Raw genomic sequence first — 23420 nt, forward strand, 5'->3', positions numbered from 1 at the left:
CTAACACCCTTAGTAGTGGCGGGCGACTTCAACGCTTGGGCTGTTGAGTGGGGAAGCCGCCACACGAACCGGAGGGGTCAGATCTTGTTGGAAGCTTTGGCAAAGCTCAACCTAGATCTGGCCAACGTTGGAACCAAGTGTACATTCAGCAGAAATGGTGCGGAGTCGATCATCGACGTGACGTTCTCCAGCCCAGGACTGATCGTGAACTGGAGGGTAGACGATGGCTACACCTATAGTGACCACCAGTCGGTCTGCTATAGCGTAGTCCATAACGTGGGGCGGCAGGCGGCGGGTAGAGCCAATACTCCGACCGTCCGCGGGTGGAAGACATCGCATTTCGATGCCGAGGTATTTGCAGAAGCAATGAGAAGAGAGCGCGAGGGGGGCAGTTGGCTCCGCCCGAGTGCTGACCAATTAGTTGCCACATTATCGCGGGCGTGCTACGCCACCATGCCTAGGACCCGCCAACCTAGGAATGGTAAGTCACCGGTATACTGGTGGACCGACGCGATAGCGGACCTCCGTAGCGCGTGCCTCCGTGCAAGACGGATGTTGCAACGTGCACGTACCGATGCACAGAGGGTAGAGCGCCGTGTAGTATTCGGATCTGCAAGATCGGCGCTTAAAAGTGCGATAAAGGCGAGCAAAAGGGCCTGCTTCGATAGGCTATGCGCGAGTGCCAATACGAATCCGTGGGGCAACGCCTACAGAGTCGTAATGGCGAAGACCAAAGGCGTGTTGGCGCCTGCAGAGCGATCACCAGCGATGCTGGAGCGTATCATCGAGGGACTCTTTCCACGACACGAGCCAAATCCTTGGCCTCCGGTTGCTGAGTCTCACGTCCGACGTTCCAGTATCTCAGACACAGACCAGGGATGGTCGGCCAACCTGCCGGGCATCCAATCCGTGAGAGACGGCAGCCGTGCAGAGGTTGTGGAGGAGGTAAGGGTTACGAATGAGGAACTCATCGTGATCGCCAACTCCCTAAAGGTGAGCAAGGCACCGGGACCGGATGGAATCCCGAACTTGGCCATCAGGACGGTCATGAAAGTGGCCCCCGATCTATTTCGAGCAGTCATGCAGAAGTGCCTGGATGACTGCCTCTTTCCGGACAGGTGGAAGCGACAGAGATTGGTGCTGTTGCCGAAGGCTGGGAAACCGCCAGGGGACCCATCGGCATACAGACCTATCTGTCTGCTGGACACTACGGGCAAGGTGCTTGAGAGGATTATCCTCAACAGACTGGTGAAGTACACAGAGGGTGTAAACGGTCTGGCAAGTAACCAGTTCGGCTTCCGGAAAGGTAGATCCACGCTGGATGCTATTCTCTCTGTCACCAAGACGGCAGAGGTAGCACTCCAGCGTAAGAGTTGGGGCATTCGCTATTGCGCAATCATCACGCTTGACGTGAAGAATGCATTCAATAGCGCCAGTTGGGACTCCATAGCGCTCGCGCTTAGGAGCATCCACGTACCGGTGTCGTTGTACAAGATTTTGGAAAATTATTTCCAGAATCGGGTACTAGTTTACAACACGGAGGAGGGTCAGAAGTGCGTCCCAATCACCGCAGGGGTACCGCAAGGTTCCATCCTGGGCCCGGTGTTGTGGAATGTCATGTATGACGGGGTGTTGAAACTAAAGTTCCCTGTAGGGGTTGTGATCGTCGGTTTCGCAGACGACATCACGCTAGAGGTCTACGGCGAGTCGATCGAAGAGGTCGAGTTGACGGCCGCGCACTGCATACGCAAGGTCGAAGACTGGATGCACTCTAGGAAACTGGAGTTAGCGCACCATAAAACGGAGGTTACGGTTGTGAACAACCGCAAATTAGAGCAACAGGCGGTGGTCAGAGTCGGTGACTGCACCATTACCTCAAGGCGTTCCTTGAAGCTCTTGGGGGTTATGGTTGACGATAAGCTCACATTTAAGAGTCACGTCGACTATGCCTGTAAGAGGGCTTCAACGGCCGCTGCAAGACTATCTCGAATGATGTCCAATAGCTCAGCGGTATATGGCAGCAAGCGTAAACTTCTTGCCAGCGTGGTTTCGTCCATACTTAGGTATGGTGGGCCAGCGTGGTCCAAAGCGTTAGGTACCAACAGTCATCGTCGAAAACTGGAAAGTACCTACAGGCTCATGTGCCTGAGGGTTGTGAGCGCGTACCGTACAGTGTCATACGACGCAATCTGCGTCCTGTCCGGCATGATGCCTATCAGCATAGCCATTAAGGAGGACGTAGAATGCTTCGATCAACGTGACACAAGGGGTATATGAGGCACCAGAAGGTCATTCTCGATGATCAGATGGCAGCGGGAATGGTCCAATTCCGCAAAGGGTAGATGGACGCATCGACTTATTCCGGACGTATTCGGATGGAGAAGTTAACTTCCACTTGACACAGATTCTGTCAGGTCATGGTTGCTTCAGGCAGTATCTACACAGATAACATGCGGGTCCCCCATGTGTCCCGAGTGCGCGGATGCGGAAGAAACTGCTGAGCATGTCTTCTTCGTGTGCCCTCGTTTTGTGCATGCGCGGAGCGACATGATGGTAGTGAGCGGGCCAGACACCACTCCGGACAACCTAGTTCGGAGGATGTGTAAAGACCCAAACATTTGGAGGGCGGTTTGTACAGCCGCCTCTCAAATAGTTTTAGAATTGCAAAACAGGCGACAGGTTGACCACCGACACGCCAGTGTTAGCTAACGGCCAGTCTCCAGGTTAGTTAGCTAAGTTAGCAAAGAGATCTATAGAACCAAAAGGGTGCACAGAGCACAAAAGCCGCTCCCCGAAGCAATACCTAGCGGTGGTCCCGGGGAGTATTATGGGCTGGAGACTGGAGGGGTTTTAGTGGGTCCGGTCACTGATTCAAACCAACCCCACACTCCCTGAGGTTGGTCACCTCAGGGGTTTGGATGCAAATTTCCCCTCCACCTGAAACAAAAAAATAAAATATATATATATATATATATATATATATATATATATATATATATATATATCATTCCGCGTCGAACACTCGACAGAAACGGACGTGCAAAGTGGTCGTTCTATTACAATCCGGTCCGTGTGTACGAATAGCCAAACAAAAGAGTGTATTATTCGCGCTAAAGGCCAACTAGATTGTGAGTTGTGTCGATACGTTATGTACCCGGCTCACAACTTTGGCTGTATTGGTGCAAAATACCAGCTGCAGTTTTGATCTGTGCACCGTGAATAGATCTTTTTAATCCAAGCCCATCAGTTGACAGTCGAGTCCGTGTCGCTGTGCTGAGTGATCTCACACCCGGCTCACTGCTGGTGGCTGTATTGGTGCTGCTGTACTGGTGCTGCTGGCTGCTTTGGGTGCAGCTTCGAACGATCGGACAACCACTGCTGGAAGGAAGAAGTAAAGAGGTACGTGTTCTTGTCGGCGCTAGTGCGCTACATTTAGCGCAATGGATATAGATCCCTCGCCTCCCGTGCCACCATCCCCGAACCCCCCTGACCCTGACCCTTCTGTTACCCCCTCCCCTGTTCATTCTCCAGTCCCCCCTCGCCCCAGGCTTCACCCGGACGGATCTCAACAGGGCAGCTATACTGTTTATTTTCGTCCAAAGGCAGGAGTGAATTCAAAGCGTTTGAACATACTGCAAATTGCTAAAGACCTGACGAAGGGGTACAAGGCCGTGACCGAAATTTCCAAGGTCCGACCTAACAAGCTCCGTGTCGTGGTCAGTGATCTGGCACAGGCCAATGCTATCGCTTGCTCTGAGCTCTTCACACGCGAGTATCGCGTCTACATACCCGCACGAGACGTGGAGATCGACGGTGTCATAACCGATTCGAGTCTGTCTGTCGAGTGTATCCTAAAAAGCGCAACCGGTTGCTTCAAAAATACCGAAACACAGGCGAAGATTTTGGATTGTAAGCAATTGCGGTCCATGTCTCTCGTCGGCGGTAAAAAAGTTTACACTCCGTCAGACTCGTTTCGCGTTACGTTTGCCGGATCTGCACTCCCTAGCCACGTCTCGATCGACCGGGTTCGTCTGCCTGTGCGATTGTATGTACCCCGTGTTATGAATTGCACCAATTGCAAGCAGTTAGGCCACACAGCCGCCTACTGCTGCAATAAGGCACGATGTAGCAAGTGTGGGGAGACTCATGCGGAAGATTCTTGCAGTGTTAATGCTGAAAAATGTATTCACTGTGGGGAAAACCAGCATGAGCTCTCCACATGCCCGGTGTACATGCAGCGCAGAGATAAAATCAAGCGGTCACTTAAGGAGCGTTCAAAGCGTTCTTACGCTGAGATGCTGAAGAAGACCGTGACCACTTCTACCATAACATCGAACCCCTTTGATCTGTTGCCCTCTGATGAAACCGATTCTGACGATTCAGCAGCGGGAACATCTTATGCCAATCCTGGGGAGTCTAGGAAGAGGAAAAATGTTTCTTCTCCTAAACTTCCCCGTAAAGGTCCTAAGATTTCCCAAAGTGTAATGAAAAGTACGAACAAACCAAACAGTGCTGCGGAAAAACCGAAGCAAACTCCTCCTGGGCTTGCAAATTTAAAGTCCCAGAAGGAGTTCCCAGCACTGCCAGGAACATCTTAAACCCCAGTTGTTCCTTTTGCACATCCAGTTGATGAAACAAACTCTGGATTAGTGAAATTTTCTGACATTGTGGACTGTACATGCAGCGCAGAGATAAAATCAAGCGGTCACTTAAGGAGCGTTCAAAGCGTTCTTACGCTGAGATGCTGAAGAAGACCGTGACCACTTCTACCATAACATCGAACCCCTTTGATCTGTTGCCCTCTGATGAAACCGATTCTGACGATTCAGCAGCGGGAACATCTTATGCCAATCCTGGGGAGTCTAGGAAGAGGAAAAATGTTTCTTCTCCTAAACTTCCCCGTAAAGGTCCTAAGATTTCCCAAAGTGTAATGAAAAGTACGAACAAACCAAACAGTGCTGCGGAAAAACCGAAGCAAACTCCTCCTGGGCTTGCAAATTTAAAGTCCCAGAAGGAGTTCCCAGCACTGCCAGGAACATCTTAAACCCCAGTTGTTCCTTTTGCACATCCAGTTGATGAAACAAACTCTGGATTAGTGAAATTTTCTGACATTGTGGACTGGATTTTTGAAACTTTCAATGTACCCGATCCAATTAAAATTTTTCTTACAGCATTCCTCCCAACAGTTAGATCATTTTTGAAGCAGTTGACTGCCCAATGGCCTCTCCTTGCAGCGATTGTATCCTTCGATGCCTAATTCAACTGCGTATATGAAGGATTCTATCTCTGTCTTACAGTGGAATTGTAGAAGTATTTTACCAAAAATTGATTCGTTTAAAGTTTTGATAAATAAAAACAAATGCGATGCATTTTCCCTTTGTGAAACTTGGCTTACTTCAAATATTGATCTCAACTTCCATGATTTTAATATTATTCGCCTTGATCGAGACACCCCATATGGAGGAGTACTTTTAGGGATTAAAAAGTGCTATTCTTTCTATCGTATTAACCTCCCCTCGATTCCAGGCATCGAAGTTGTCGCATGTCAAATGACAATACAAGGTAAAGAGCTTTGTATTGCCTCAATATATATTCCCCCCAGAGCACAGGTTGGGCAACGGCTGCTCTTTGATTTAATAGAACTTCTTCCCTCGCCACGTTTGATTTTGGGAGACTTCAACTCTCATGGCGTGGCTTGGGGTTCCCCATACAATGATAACCGCTCCTCTTTAATCTATAACCTTTGCGATGACTTCGACATGACTATTTTAAACAACGGTGAAATGACACGTATCCCGAAACCTCCAGTGCGCCCAAGCGCTTTGGATCTATCCTTATGTTCGACGTCGCTACGGTTGGATTGCACATGGAAGGTAATCCTTGATCCTCACGGTAGCGACCATTTGCCTATTCTTATTTCAATTAATAACGGGTCGACTCGCATGCGACCAATTGACATTCCGTATGACCTCACACGGAATGTCGATTGGAAGTTATACGAGGAAATGATTTCAAAAGCGGTCGAGTCGATTCAACATCATCCACCACTTGAAGAATACAACCTCCTCGCGGGCTTGATTCTCGACGCTGCGTTGCAAGCCCAAACGAAGAAATACCCCGGCGTAACGATCAAAGAACGGCCTCCCACTCCGTGGTAGGACCAAGAGTGCTCCGATGTCTACACGCAAAGATCCGACGCGTATCTGACCTTCCGGGATACAGACGATGCCGATGACTTTAAACGTTATTCGGAGCTTGATACCAAGTTTAAAAGCTTGACTAAGGCAAAGAAACGCGGATATTGGCGTCGGTTCGAAAACGAGACGTCGAGGGAGACATCAATGAGCACTCTTTGGAACACAGCCCGAAGAATGCGGAATCGCGTAACGGTCAACGAAAGCGAGGAGTCTTCAAGTAGGTGGATATTTGATTTTGCCAGGAAAGTATGTCCGGACTCTGTTCCTGAGCAAAACATTGTTCGCGATGCGTCTCCGGGCCACGACGCGATAGAATCACCTTTTACGATGGCAGAATTTTCAGCTGCCCTCCTGTCCTGTAACAACAACGCGCCTGGGTTAGATAGAATCAAATTCAACTTGTTGAAGAATCTACCCGGCAATGCCAAGAGGCGCTTGTTGAACTTGTTCAATAAGTTCCTGGAGCAAAATATTGTACCGCAGGATTGGAGGCAAGTGAAGGTGATCGCCATCCAAAAACCAGGGAAACCAGCTTCTGATCACAACTCTTATAGGCCGATTGCAATGCTATCCTGTATCCGGAAATTGATGGAAAAAATGATACTCCGTCGTTTAGACCATTGGGTCGAATCAAATGGACTACTATCAGATACTCAATTTGGCTTCCGCCGTGCCAAAGGGACGAATGATTGTCTTGCGTTGCTTTCAACAGATATTCAGCTGGCGTATGCTCGCAAAGAACAAATGGCGTCTGCGTTCTTGGACATTAAGGGGGCTTTTGATTCCGTTTCTATTGACATTCTTTCGGGTAAACTTCACCGACAAGGATTTTCTCCAATTTTGAACAATTTTTTGCACAATTTGTTGTCCGAAAAGCACATGCATTTTACGCACGGCGATTTGGCAACTTTTCGCATTAGCTACATGGGTCTTCCCCAGGGCTCATGTTTAAGCCCCCTTCTTTACAACTTTTATGTAAATGACATCGACGAATGTCTGGCAAACTCATGCACGATAAGACAACTTGCAGACGACAGTGTAATCTCTGTTACAGGAGCCAAAGCTGCCAATTTGCAAGGACCATTGCAAGATACCTTGGACAATTTGTCTGCTTGGGCTTTACAGCTAGGTATCGAATTCTCTCCGGAGAAGACTGAGATAGTAGTTTTTTCTAGGAAGCATGAACCTGCTCAGCTTCAAACACAATTAATGGGTAAAACGATTTCTCAGGTTTTGGTACACAAATATCTTGGTGTCTGGTTCGACTCTAAAGGCACCTGGGGTTGTCACGTGAGGTATCTGATGAAAAAATGTCAACAAAGAGTGAATTTTCTTCGTACAATAACCGGACAATGGTGGGGAGCCCACCCAGGAGACCTTATAAGGCTTTACCAAACAACGATATTGTCTGTTATTGAATACGGGTGTTTCTGCTTCCGCTCCGCAGCAAACACACATTTGATCAAACTGGAGCGAATACAATATCGTTGTTTGCGTATCGCCTTAGGTTGCATGCAGTCGACCCATACGATGAGTTTGGAGGTCTTAGCTGGAGTACTACCATTGAAAAACCGCTTCTGCAGCCTGTCTTCTCGTATTCTTATCAAATGTGAGGTCTTGAACCGTCCCGTGATTGAAAATTTTGAAAGGTTAATCGAACTTAATTCTCAAACCCGTTTTATGACATTGTATTTCAATCACATGTCCCAAAATATTAACCCTTCTTCGAATATTCCAAATCGTGTCGACTTATCAAATACTTCTGATTCTACTGTGTTTTTCGATACATCCATGATAGAAGAAACTCGTGGAATCCCGGATCATTTACGCGTGCAGCAGATCCCCAAAATTTTTTCCAATAAATATCGAAACATCAACTGCGACAATATGTACTACACTGACGGATCACTTCTTGATGGGTCCACTGGCTTCGGTATCTTCAATAACAATTTAACCGTCTCCCATAAGCTCGATAATCCTGCTTCTGTTTACGTCGCAGAACTAGCTGCAATTCAGTACACCCTAGGGATTATCGAAAAAATGCCCACGGACCATTATTTCATCTTTACGGACAGTCTCAGTTCCATTGAGGCTCTCCGATCGATGAAAGATGTTAAGCACTCTCCGTATTTCCTGGGGAAAATACGGGAACATCTGAGTGCTTTATCCGAAAAATCTACTCAGATTACCTTAGCGTGGGTCTCTTCTCACTGCTCGATACCGGGTAATGAGAAAGCGGACTTTTTGGCTAAGGTGGGCGCAACAAACGGTGATATTTATGAAAGACCAATTGCCTTTAATGAATTTTTCGCATTTTTACGTCAGAATACGATCATCAGTTGGCAAAATTCTTGGACCAAGGGGGAACTGGGAGGGTGGTTACATTCCATAATCCCCAAGGTATCGACGAACCCGTGGTTCAAGGGGTTGGATGTAGGTCGGGATTTCATTTGCGTGATGTCCCGGCTTATGTCCAATCACTATAGATTTGACGCGCATCTCCGTCGTGTTGGGCTCGGGGAGAGTGGTATCTGTGCCTGCGGTGAAGGTTATCACGACATAGAGCACGTTGTTTGGTCATGCCCTGTACACCGTGACGCCAGGTCTAGATTAATAGCTTCCTTGCAGGCCGAAGGTAGGCAGCCGGCTGTTCCTGTTCGTGATGTCTTGGCGAGCCGTAACCTATCCTACATGTCCCTTATATACGTTTTCCTGAAATCCATCCACGCCCCAGTTTAGTCCTATCCCCTTCCGCCTACATCCAACCAAACGACAAGAACACGTTAAGACCCCGGATCCGGAAACAGCAATTAGACCCGCACGATACTCTCAGGCCCCGAGGGAGACAACCCAATATGCCAGTCCGTAATATCTTGGCCCAGCAGCGGAACATATTCAATATGCTGCTTACCTATGGCGATGGAAAACCATCAAACAACTATTCAGTGCTTTTCATGCAAAACATTCTAGCTTAAGTTAGATTTAGTTTCAGCTCGTAGTCGGCAGCGAGGATAAAAAATTTGCTTTTAGTTATTAAGATACTTTAGAAAGTAAGCTACCAGATATAATTGGCGCCGTTAAACATTGAATTGTATTTGTGCCGTGTCAAATAAACTATAGATGAGGAAAAAAAAAAAAAAAAAAAAAAAATATATATATATATATATATATATATATATATATATATATATATATATATATATATATTCATATATATATATATATATATATATATATATATATATATATATATATATATATATATATATATATATATATATATATATATATATGAATATATATATATATATATATATATATATATATATATATATATATATTTTTTTTTTTTTTTTTTTTTCCTCATCTATAGTTTATTTGACACGGCACAAATACAATTCAATGTTTAACGGCGCCAATTATATCTGGTAGCTTACTTTCTAAAGTATCTTAATAACTAAAAGCAAATTTTTTATCCTCGCTGCCGACTACGAGCTGAAACTAAATCTAACTTAAGCTAGAATGTTTTGCATGAAAAGCACTGAATAGTTGTTTGATGGTTTTCCATCGCCATAGGTAAGCAGCATATTGAATATGTTCCGCTGCTGGGCCAAGATATTACGGACTGGCATATTGGGTTGTCTCCCTCGGGGCCTGAGAGTATCGTGCGGGTCTAATTGCTGTTTCCGGATCCGGGGTCTTAACGTGTTCTTGTCGTTTGGTTGGATGTAGGCGGAAGGGGATAGGACTAAACTGGGGCGTGGATGGATTTCAGGAAAACGTATATAAGGGACATGTAGGATAGGTTACGGCTCGCCAAGACATCACGAACAGGAACAGCCGGCTGCCTACCTTCGGCCTGCAAGGAAGCTATTAATCTAGACCTGGCGTCACGGTGTACAGGGCATGACCAAACAACGTGCTCTATGTCGTGATAACCTTCACCGCAGGCACAGATACCACTCTCCCCGAGCCCAACACGACGGAGATGCGCGTCAAATCTATAGTGATTGGACATAAGCCGGGACATCACGCAAATGAAATCCCGACCTACATCCAACCCCTTGAACCACGGGTTCGTCGATACCTTGGGGATTATGGAATGTAACCACCCTCCCAGTTCCCCCTTGGTCCAAGAATTTTGCCAACTGATGATCGTATTCTGACGTAAAAATGCGAAAAATTCATTAAAGGCAATTGGTCTTTCATAAATATCACCGTTTGTTGCGCCCACCTTAGCCAAAAAGTCCGCTTTCTCATTACCCGGTATCGAGCAGTGAGAAGAGACCCACGCTAAGGTTATCTGAGTAGATTTTTCGGATAAAGCACTCAGATGTTCCCGTATTTTCCCCAGGAAATACGGAGAGTGCTTAACATCTTTCATCGATCGGAGAGCCTCAATGGAACTGAGACTGTCCGTAAAGATGAAATAATGGTCCGTGGGCATTTTTTCGATAATCCCTAGGGTGTACTGAATTGCAGCTAGTTCTGCGACGTAAACAGAAGCAGGATTATCGAGCTTATGGGAGACGGTTAAATTGTTATTGAAGATACCGAAGCCAGTGGACCCATCAAGAAGTGATCCGTCAGTGTAGTACATATTGTCGCAGTTGATGTTTCGATATTTATTGGAAAAAATTTTGGGGATCTGCTGCACGCGTAAATGATCCGGGATTCCACGAGTTTCTTCTATCATGGATGTATCGAAAAACACAGTAGAATCAGAAGTATTTGATAAGTCGACACGATTTGGAATATTCGAAGAAGGGTTAATATTTTGGGACATGTGATTGAAATACAATGTCATAAAACGGGTTTGAGAATTAAGTTCGATTAACCTTTCAAAATTTTCAATCACGGGACGGTTCAAGACCTCACATTTGATAAGAATACGAGAAGACAGGCTGCAGAAGCGGTTTTTCAATGGTAGTACTCCAGCTAAGACCTCCAAACTCATCGTATGGGTCGACTGCATGCAACCTAAGGCGATACGCAAACAACGATATTGTATTCGCTCTAGTTTGATCAAATGTGTGTTTGCTGCGGAGCGGAAGCAGAAACACCCGTATTCAATAACAGACAATATCGTTGTTTGGTAAAGCCTTATAAGGTCTCCTGGGTGGGCTCCCCACCATTGTCCGGTTATTGTACGAAGAAAATTCACTCTTTGTTGACATTTTTTCATCAGATACCTCACGTGACAACCCCAGGTGCCTTTAGAGTCGAACCAGACACCAAGATATTTGTGTACCAAAACCTGAGAAATCGTTTTACCCATTAATTGTGTTTGAAGCTGAGCAGGTTCATGCTTCCTAGAAAAAACTACTATCTCAGTCTTCTCCGGAGAGAATTCGATACCTAGCTGTAAAGCCCAAGCAGACAAATTGTCCAAGGTATCTTGCAATGGTCCTTGCAAATTGGCAGCTTTGGCTCCTGTAACAGAGATTACACTGTCGTCTGCAAGTTGTCTTATCGTGCATGAGTTTGCCAGACATTCGTCGATGTCATTTACATAAAAGTTGTAAAGAAGGGGGCTTAAACATGAGCCCTGGGGAAGACCCATGTAGCTAATGCGAAAAGTTGCCAAATCGCCGTGCGTAAAATGCATGTGCTTTTCGGACAACAAATTGTGCAAAAAATTGTTCAAAATTGGAGAAAATCCTTGTCGGTGAAGTTTACCCGAAAGAATGTCAATAGAAACGGAATCAAAAGCCCCCTTAATGTCCAAGAACGCAGACGCCATTTGTTCTTTGCGAGCATACGCCAGCTGAATATCTGTTGAAAGCAACGCAAGACAATCATTCGTCCCTTTGGCACGGCGGAAGCCAAATTGAGTATCTGATAGTAGTCCATTTGATTCGACCCAATGGTCTAAACGACGGAGTATCATTTTTTCCATCAATTTCCGGATACAGGATAGCATTGCAATCGGCCTATAAGAGTTGTGATCAGAAGCTGGTTTCCCTGGTTTTTGGATGGCGATCACCTTCACTTGCCTCCAATCCTGCGGTACAATATTTTGCTCCAGGAACTTATTGAACAAGTTCAACAAGCGCCTCTTGGCATTGCCGGGTAGATTCTTCAACAAGTTGAATTTGATTCTATCTAACCCAGGCGCGTTGTTGTTACAGGACAGGAGGGCAACTGAAAATTCTGCCATCGTAAAAGGTGATTCTATCGCGTCGTGGCCCGGAGACGCATCGCGAACAATGTTTTGCTCAGGAACAGAGTCCGGACATACTTTCCTGGCAAAATCAAATATCCACCTACTTGAAGACTCCTCGCTTTCGTTGACCGTTACGCGATTCCGCATTCTTCGGGCTGTGTTCCAAAGAGTGCTCATTGATGTCTCCCTCGACGTCTCGTTTTCGAACCGACGCCAATATCCGCGTTTCTTTGCCTTAGTCAAGCTTTTAAACTTGGTATCAAGCTCCGAATAACGTTTAAAGTCATCGGCATCGTCTCGCAGCAGCGGAACATATTCAATATGCTGCTTACCTATGGCGATGGAAAACCATCAAACAACTATTCAGTGCTTTTCATGCAAAACATTCTAGCTTAAGTTAGATTTAGTTTCAGCTCGTAGTCGGCAGCGAGGATAAAAAATTTGCTTTTAGTTATTAAGATACTTTAGAAAGTAAGCTACCAGATATAATTGGCGCCGTTAAACATTGAATTGTATTTGTGCCGTGTCAAATAAACTATAGATGAGGAAAAAAAAAAAAAAAAATATATATATATATATATATATATATATATATATATATATATATATATATATATATATATATATATATTCATATATATATATATATATATATATATATATATATATATATATATATATATATATATATATATATATATATATATATATATATATATATATATATATATATATATATATATATATATAATTATTATTATTATTATTATTATTGTTATTATTATTATTATGATTATTATTATTATTATTATTATTATTATTACTATTATTACTATTATTATTATTATTATTATTATTATTATTATTATTATTATTATTATAATTATTTATTTCATAATTCATCCGACTAATTTCTTAATCAATAAATTTAAAAATAAAAGTATATGGCTGGGAAAAGCCACCTTGGAAGGCTGAGAAGGCAACTTTCAAGCTGGCATAACGACCCAGCATCTTTTGAGAACAATACATAGCATAGTACAAGCGTAAAATAACATAGAAACAAACAATTTGTAAAATTCATAATGTACAATAAATTACTAAAAATTAAAACTATCGTTGAGTTGATTGAAGAGCAGAGCCATTCGGCGAACAGGCTCGTGAAGGCCGTAGTTCGTACGGTCTGCATTCGTTTGCAGTAGATTCTGGTTTCTTCGAGGACGAAGAGGACAATACAGTTGCAGCAAAGTCAAGATAGCTGGACAATCGTACCGGCCTGTCAGAATGTTGTGTGTAGTTTTGGCAATTATTTCCTTACGGCGCTGCTCAAGGGGTGATACTCCAACCAACAAGCAAAGGTTTTCGTAAGGTGGTAGATGATCAGGATCTCTCCATGGCAATGTACGACAGATCTTTCTAACGGAAAGTTTTTTAACTCGTTCAATTCTTTGGATCTATAAATCATAGTGCGGGTCCCATACAGCGCACGCAGTTTCCAAAATTGAGCGCACCAAGGAACAGTAGAGTGTTCGCAAGGTACCGTAGTCAGTAAACTCTTGGCCAATTTTAAATATTAGACCAAGCTGGCGATTAGCTTTGGCGATTATCATCGAGAGATGTTGCCTAAATGTTAATTGAGTGTCCAACAAAACACCCAAATCGGAGACAGTGTCGCTACGTTGTAAACTTGAGCCAGCAATGCGATAGTTGAACAACACAGGTTGCTTTTTGCGCTGGAAACTAATCACAGTACACTTAGGAATGCTCAGCAACATGTAATTACGATGGCACCAGTCATTAAACAAGTCAATCAGCGATTGAAGCCTATGGCAATCTTCAAGAGATTCGATGAGTTTAAAAATTTTAGTATCATCCGCGTACAGCAATCGTGTGCCAGGTGGTAGAACTTTCCCTTGTAGAAGACTGAACCACTGCGACCATTGTTTGATCTATTGTGGTATTAATGTGGTAGAACTTTAGTAACATCATTGATAAACAGCGAAAAGAGTAGCGGTCCAAGTATGCTACCCTGGGGAACACCGGAACTGTTACTGAACCAAGTCGACTGCGACTTTCCCAGCTTGACAGCGATCTTACGATTTCGTAGGTAGGAATCTAGCCATTCCACCAATCCCAATCCAAGCTTGTCGAGTTTTGCACAAAGTAGCCCATGATCCACACGATCAAAAGCAGATTTTAGGTCCGTGTAAACAGCATCGACCTGAAGGGATCGGTCCATACCACGGAGGTAGAAAGAGGTGAACTGCAGTAAATTGGTTGAAACAGATCTACCGGGGTAAAACCCGTGTTGCGCAGTAGAAATATAATTTTTCACGTTAAACATGAGATGATGATGGATAATGGCTTCGAACACTTTAGAGCAAGCACACAAACATGAGATCCCACGATAATTTTCAACGTTCCGCTTATCACCTTTCTTAAATACCGGAAAAATTACTGATTCTTTCCAACTACTGGGAAATCGATGTCTTAGCAAGGAAAGATTAAAAATCGCACTTAGCGGTGATTCTAGGTTTCTAATACATTTTTTCAGCAGAACGGCAGGAATGCCATCGGGTCCTGGGGAGAAAGACTGTTTCAGATTGCAGATGGCTGTTGCAACTACTTCGTTAGTAATCGTTAAGATTTCAGCATTGAACTCGTCACATGAACTCGGTACATGAGTAACAGCTGCAGCAATATCGTTAGGTGAAGCGCACTCATTAATAAAAACGCTAGCGAGGTGCTCGGCAAACAAGTCACATTTCCTGCTACTCGTAGACGCTTCACAGTTTAGTAAAAACATGTTGGATGGTAAACCTTCCTCCTTACGCTTAGAATTAACGAACCTCCAAAAGCTTTTCGGATTTAAGCGTAGGCTGTGTTCTGTTTTGCGCACAAACCTTGTGTAAAGACTTCTGTTCAGCGCCTTATATGATCGACTGGCAGAAGTAAACCGGATCCGATTGATAGGGTTTTTGTTCTTTTAATAGGCACGCAAAGCTGACTTTCGAATTCGGGTGAGTTTGGCGAGATGCCTTTTTCCCCAAACTGGCTCGCGACGAGGACGAAGTTTTGGAACAAATCGATGTATAAGTTCCTGAACTATATCAGTGAATCCAGACACGGCCTCATCCAAATTACTACAACGGTTGATGAAGGTCCAATCGATGCTAGTTAAAGCTGCATTTACCACGCCGAAAATCAAAACTGGTCGGATCGAACCCGTCAACGAACTGAGCCTTAACGGGTCTATTAAAAGTAACCATCAATGGTGGATGATGAACGTCAATGTTGCCGAGCGGATCGGGTGCGATAGTGACTGAGCATGCTGGCAGAGCACGTAAGTTGGCGAAAACTAAATCAAGAAACCTGCCACTCTGGTTGCAAACAGAATTTATCTGATACATGCAGTGAAATGCCATACCATCTAATAAATGAGTACTACCCGCATTAACAGACGAGCGCGAATCGTCGACAACGAGATAGTTAGCATCTGTCCGCATCGACCAGGATAGGCCAGCGCGATTATAGTTACCGAAAATAAGAATATCGTCGTTAATACAGGTAGAATTGACAGCTTTTTCTACTGATGAAATATGCCGATCAATTATCTCCACTTCATTCCGCAGATTTGGAGGAATATAGATAGCGCCGATCACAATGTTAAATTCATCATTTTTAACCGTTATCCATAGTTGCTGAATCGTATCATTCATAGCTTCAATCAATACTGATGATGCCAAAGATCGTCGCACAGCGACGACTACTCCACCATCTCTCGCTTTGGTGCTATTCGTCGAGCAACGATCGGTCCGATATACGGTATAATCAACACCAAACAATTGTGAAGAAGAGATTTGTGAATCTAACCAGGACTCGGTGAGAACGATGCAGTCATAAAGCGAACTGGACACTGCTAAGGCAAATTCGGTTGTTTTGCTGCGTAGACCATGCACGTTCTGATAGTAGCAGAGCAGAGATGAAAAAACAGTGTCGCACGAAGAATCGCATTCTTGCCGGCCAAATCGCAAGCCACTATTGTTAGAAAATAGAACCGTACCGGTTGTCTGCTGCTCGCCAACGTCGTCTGGTGGTGCAGTTTGTCGGGGAGAGGTTGCAGTTACAGGCGTCAAGCGGGACGTAGATTCGCACTGTGCGGTGTGGTCGGTCATAGGGCTATGGGGAATGAATTGTGCATAAATTTTTTGAATATTAGAAAATTGCAAAGACTTAACTGGACTGGGGGCCAATTGGCCCCCACATTCCCTCGGAGGTTGAGAAATTAGTTCGATGGCTTCAAATGAGGATTTACTGCAGGCTGCGAGATTAACGTGCGTGGCAACTTCGACGATCTCGGTTTCCAAAAATTCACAGATGCGTTGCGTTCCTCAAACAGCCGAAAATAAACTCCTTTCGGCAAATTAGCAGCATCAAGAGCAACATCTTTCAGTTGCAGGTCAATACCGACTTTGAAGGAAACGAATGCAAATGATTTTATGTCGGCATCTTTCCGAATAAGCTTTCTGACGACTGGTTGTGCACCTGGTACGCATTCTTGCACAAGAGCTGATATTTCATCCTCAGAAACGTGCGGAGCGATGCGCGAAAGGTATATTCAACATTTTTCCGCAGGTTAACAAATGCCGTGTCTAAATTAAACAAACCGAACCAAACTCCTGAGCAAAATGGGTGGGTTACCGAGGCGTGACTTACTTCTTCTGGTAGGGATCATATTGTCGGACAAACGATACATAGGGGGGAGTTTATTTTCATCGAAATTCGTGTGATGTGCTCAATGGATGTCACTAACCGAGAAAAATTATAATTCCTGGCTATCAAATGCATAAAGCTGCATAGCATCTCTTCAGTGTGGATTGTTATCACGACCCAATCTGATGATTTTGGCACGTTCCCTGAAAAATAGCTGTTGATTCGTTCCAAACTCTTTTGTTCTGTTCCTTCCTTGCTTTACCATACGATAATTGTTAGCCAAAGAGGCGGGGCGGTTTGCGTTCGAACTGAAAATGCACACGTATTGAAAAACTTTTCAGACTCAAGAGTAATTTTCCGGAAGAGTTTATATATGTTAGCATACACATGCTGCCGCGCATAGCATGTCAGTCCCATTTGCATTTTCAGCAATCCGAGAAAAACGCGTTTTTGTGTGATTTCATACCATTGCTTCCTATGAGATGGAACAATATGTTTGGATGTTTTCCCAAAGTTTTCCAGAACAAAGTTATTGGGTCTATCTATTGTTACGAGACTATGCATAGTTAGCTACCATTTCCGCGTATCAATTCAATTGTAGGGAAAATGCAAATGGGACTGACTTGCTATGCGCGGCAGCATGTAGCTCAGAAACTTTTATTTGCATAAATAACGCTGGTCAACAAAGGTCAGGCTCAAACTGGAAAAATGAAAGATTATAGGGCGTAACCTAGACTTAGATAAAAAATTCGTCATCATTCGACCTGCGATCTCTGATGTCTCGGACATGGTGTTTTGGCCAATTAAATCATGAGAAACAAATGCAATTTTGTAAAAGATTATAGCTTCTTAGCCATTCCTGTGAATTTTGGTGCCCCTAGCCATCAGAATATCTTAGAGACTTTAATGAGTTTCTCGTAAACAAAACGTTGAATGGTACTTTGCAGATAAAGATATTTTGCCTATCTGTAAGCAATTTGCATAAGCAAAAAAAATTAAAGGGTATGTGCTTGAGTGCACAAACGTAGGCTTGCCGTGGGACTATGGTGCGTAAAGATTAATTTCTGCCTTAGCCATAGTATATAACACACACCAAACTTACAAATACCATACACAATAATCCATGAACATTTCACAAGAAAACATATACACCTGTCATAAACCACAGCATACAAATACCAATACCCACATGAACTACCCATAAATGCATAACAGTCCCATGTAATTTCTCATCACTTTTTGCTTAAACCTCAAAAACTTCTTCACATACCTGGTGCTTTCAAAAAATCACAAGAAAAAGCTTTTTGTTACTAAATTGATTGGAAAAATATGAATTTTGGTCAGTCCAATGTTACAAATAAACGCAAAACAAACTCAGTGCTGAAAATGACTAGCATAAAATTAAGGTCACTACTATAGAAATACCAATAGAAGTACTAACTGAAAAAATGATTAACTTCCCAAGTAACAAAACTGGTTTTATCAAAGTTTTATAGCGCTGTTTTGGTTATATTAAGCGCAATAAAACTTTGATAAAACTAATATTGTTACTAGGGTTGTTGGCTATACAAGTATTGTGTCATAAATATATTTATCTCGGATAAATGCATTTTTGCACACACATGTTATACACACATACACAAATACACGTAAACACACACACTAACACACACACACACGCACACACTACTCACACACACACACTACTCTCTCACACACACACTACTCTCTCACACACACACACTACTCCCACACACACACTACTCACACACACACTACTCACACACACACTACTCACACACACACTACTCACACACACATACACTACTCACACACAAACACTACTCACACGCACACACTACTCACACACACACACACTATCCCATACACACACACACACACACAAACGGCCATCGGTGCGTAAACTTTGCGGCCTCCCGTGGTATGGTAGTCCGAAGTACCTTCTTCCCCCGCAAAGATATCCACAAATCCACCTGAAGATCACCCGACCAACAGGCAGGTAACCAAATCGACCACGTTCTAATCGACGACAGGTTCTTCTCCGACATCATCAACGTTCGCACCTCCCGCAGTGCGAATATAGATTCGGTCCACTACCTAGTAGCTGTGTGCAGGCGCTCAAAACTATCGACGGTGTATAACACCCGACGAAGTCGAACGCCGCGACCAAATATTTAGCAATTGCGGGACGCCGAGGCTGCACAGGAATACGCGCAGCAGCTGGAGGCAGTGCTACCCACGGAAGAGCAGCTTGGCGCAGCTACCCTTGAAGATGGCTGGAGGAGCATCCGATCCGCCATAGGTAGCATTGCTGTAGCGCTACTAGGTACAAGGGCCCCGAATCATAGAAATGACTGGTTTGACGGCGAATGCAAACGGTTAGTCGAGGAGAAGAATGCAGCACGGGCGAGAATGCTGCAACACCGCACGAGAGCGAACGTGGAACGATACCGACAGGCACGGAACAGCCATGCACGGAACAGCCACTCAGTCCTCCGAGGGAAGAAGCGCCAGCAAGAGGACCAAGATCGCGTAGCGATGGAAGAGCTGTACCAAGCTAACGACACTCGGAAGTTCTACGAGAAGCTGAACAGCTCCCGTAAAGGCTTCGTGCCGCAAGCCGATATGTGCAGGAGCTTGGACGGCAACCTCCTTACTGACGAGTGTGAGGTGATCGAAAAGTGGAGGCAGCACTTCGACGAGCATCTAAAAGCGATGCAGTAGAGCGTAGTAGAGTAGATACGGTGGAGAAACACTGGCTAGAGCCGTGCACTGGGTCATTGTCAAGGTTTGGGAGGAAGAACGAGTACCGGAGGAGTGGATGGAGGGTATTGTGTGTCCCATCTACAAAAAGGGCGACAAACTGGAGTGCTGCAATTATCGGGCAATCACTCTGTTGAACGCCGCCTACAAGGTACTCTCCCAAATACTTTGCCGTCGACTATCGCCATTTGCGAAGCAGTTCGTGGGGCATTACCAGGCGGGATTTATGGGTGCCCGCGCCACCACGTATCAGATATTCGCGGTTCGGCAGGTTATGCAGAAATGCCGCGAATATAACGTGCCCACACATCATTTGTTCATCGATTTCAAATCGGCGTACGACACAATCGATCGGGACAAGCTATGGCAAATTATGCACGACTACGGTTTTCCGGACAAACTGACGCGGTTGGTCAAAGCGACGATGGATCGAGTGATGTATGTAGTTCGTGTTTCGGGGGCACTCTCGAGCCCTTCGAAACCCGAAGAGGGCTGAGGCAAGGTGATGGTCTCTCGTGCTTACTGTTCAACATTGCCCTGGAAGGTGTCATTAGAAGAGCGGGGATTAACACGAGTGGCACGATATTCCAAAAGTCGGTTCCACTGTTTGGTTTCGCCGACGATATCGACATTGTGGCTCGGACCTTTGTGAAGATGGCGAATACGTACATCGGATTAAAGGCTGAAGCCAAAAAGATTGGACTGGTTATCAATGCATCGAAGACGAAGTACATGAAAGGAAGGGGTTCACGTGAAGACAGTAACAGTATCAGTAACCTCCCACCTCGAGTTCAAATTGGTGGTGATGAAATCGAGGTGGTCGATTCGTGTACCTGGGCTCACTGGTAACTGCCGACAACGATACCAGCAGAGAAATTCAACGGCGCATTATGGCAGGAAATCGTGCATACTTTGGTCTCCGGAGGACGCTTCGATCGAGTAGAAGTCGCCACCGCACTAAGTTGACCATCTACAAGACGCTGATCAGACCGGTAGTCCTCTACGGGCATGAGACATGGACTATGCTTGTGGTGGACCAACGCGCCCTTGCGGTGTTCGAGCGGAAGGTGCTGCGTACCATTTTCGGTAGACTGCAGATGGAAAACGGAGTGTGGAGAAGGCGAATGAACCACGAACTGCAGGAGCTGCTTGGGGAGCCATCTATCGTCCACACCGCTAAGATAGGCAGGCTGCGGTGGGCTGGGCATGTTGTAACGATGTCAGATGACAGCCCGGTAAAGATGGTTCTTGAAACCAATCCGTCAGGGACGAGACGGAGAGGTGCACAGCGGGCAAGGTGGATCGATCAGGTGGAAGACGACCTGCGGACCCTACGCAGACTGCAGAGCTGGCGAACTGCAGCCATGGACCGAGTGGAATGGAGACGACTCTTACGTACAGCAAAGCCCACACCACGGCTTGGGACTGTTTGGTAAGGTAAGTATCAATGGGTAACTTATTAATAGTAATTGGATTAGAGCAACAAACAGGTTATTCTACCTCTGAAATATCCTCCAGTTTCGGGCGGCGCGGCATTTCATCCTTTCAATCATCTGTGTCCGATACAGCATTAGTCTGTCGCGATGGACGTTTCCAAGCAGTTCTACGTTGTACAGCATTCTTACATTTCCGAGCGAAATGGCAGTTTGACCGCATTGATGACATCTTGATCCCAGAGCTGGGCAACGAGAATAATTGCCATCGTGCTTCCACGATCCACAGCGGATACATTCAATATTCGAGCGGTCGCCTGCTGCCCGTTCTCCATACTTCAAATTATTCGGGAAATTTTGACGGTTCATTGATCGGGGATTTCTCGCTTGTATTTAATTGAATCCAAATCCGTTTGTATTACGATTGTCAGTTGGTTGTCGACGAGACCAGTTTTGTTTCACTGATGCTATTGTTTCCTCTTGTTTGAACGATCTAGTCTTCTCCCTCTGCTCATCAGAATCTCTCTATTAATCGCATAACCGGTCAAATCATCAAGGACCATGACACTCTCCAGACCTTTATCCCGAACTCGCTCATCTCGGGCATCCATCGTAATGTGATGCAGAATTTCCTTTTCTTCACGTTCTCCAAATTCGCATCGGGCTGCTTGTGCACGCAATCTGAGCACGAATTGGTTGAACGATTCGTCTCCCATTTACTTCAAGGAACGAAACATTTCGAGTTCCACACGATCATTTCGTTTGTCCACAAAAAAATTGTTGAGTCTCTTGATCGCATTGTTATATTCCTGAAACTCTGGTGGCATCAGAGGTATTTTCACTGGTTCAAAATTAACTTCCTCTGGGACAGGTTTCAGGTTATAAAAGATACGTTGCAATCCTCTGCCACCGTATGTCAACATTGTGACCATCCTGTCGTGTTGTGATTGAATGTTCTTCATTTCAATTAATAGCTCGAAGGATCTGTGCCATTCCTCCCACTCTCTTCTTAGATCTTGTGCATCCACTGTAGCGTTGAACGCTGCCAACGCCCAACGTTGTTCTTTATCGCCATTCATCTAAAACGATTGCAAAAAGAAGAAAAACAATAAATAAAAAAACCTCTTCATTTCAGGTTTTTTTTTGTTAATTTTTTTTTTTTTGAACTTCGCATTCCATCCGTCTTGTTTGAACCACCTTCATATTAATCTGCTTTTCATCCACACCTATTTCATCCACTTCGTTTTTTTTATCCACATCAGGTAAATTCATTTTATATAAATCCACTTCATATAAATCCTTTTCATATAAATCCACTTCATATTAATCCACTTCGTTTGAAACCACTTCGCTTCAATTCAAAAATTTGGCGTTCAATTGAACTCGTCAGTATCTTACATTGTCGCTCCGCTTCAAGCAGATCCGCCATCTTTCATGCCAACTTTGCTTGCAAGAATACGCCATTTGTATTTTTCCACTTTCGGTAATGCGGATTTTTCCTTTTTTTTTTTGCTTTATGCAACTATGATTTTCATCGTCAGACAACTATTTCATAAGCCAGAAAAAGTTTTGCTTAAGAAAAGAATAGAAAACTTACCATTTATCGTACCGGCTGTGCCAAATTGTAATGCTTCATCTAATCAGGACTCGCGACCGTTCACCCTCGATATTCGCTTTTCACTCGTCTGAACACTTCTGTGCTTATTGCCACCCCCTCGTTACTCTAGTACCACCAAAACTCTCCACATACACAGTTAGCGTTACTCACTCAATTTATCTTACAGCATATACACATTGCTGAGTTCGTTTCATCACAACTCTGCGGTGATCACCCCTTTTGTGCCGCAAAACGCACACACACCTGCAGTATATGTGCCGCTTTTTCTTTCTCCTCACAAATAGCAAATTGAATCAACACCATCAAACGAATGACTCTGAGCGGGATAAATCGGATGTCTCAAGGCTACTGATTTGTTTAGCTGGTGTACGCCTGGAATAAATGTCACGGAACCATCCAGCTACTTTCTCACATTGTGAAGAACAACGAGCACTCATGGTTACTGTGTTTGTTTTATAGTAGAACCGACAAAAGTAATGAAAGATGTCACGGAGCCATTGAAGTAAGTTCTC

At 44.5% G+C, this 23420-nt stretch overlaps 1 protein-coding gene across 1 annotated transcript in view; it reads right to left on the reverse strand.

The window, feature by feature from the left end:
• Positions 1–23420, reverse strand: part of LOC129724738 (RILP-like protein homolog) — a 52244-nt gene that overhangs the window by 1803 nt on the left and 27021 nt on the right. The gene's annotated exons all lie outside the window — the stretch shown is intronic.

Source organism: Wyeomyia smithii, chromosome 2, assembly GCF_029784165.1.
Source record: "Wyeomyia smithii strain HCP4-BCI-WySm-NY-G18 chromosome 2, ASM2978416v1, whole genome shotgun sequence".
Classification (NCBI taxonomy): Eukaryota; Metazoa; Arthropoda; class Insecta; order Diptera; family Culicidae; genus Wyeomyia; species Wyeomyia smithii.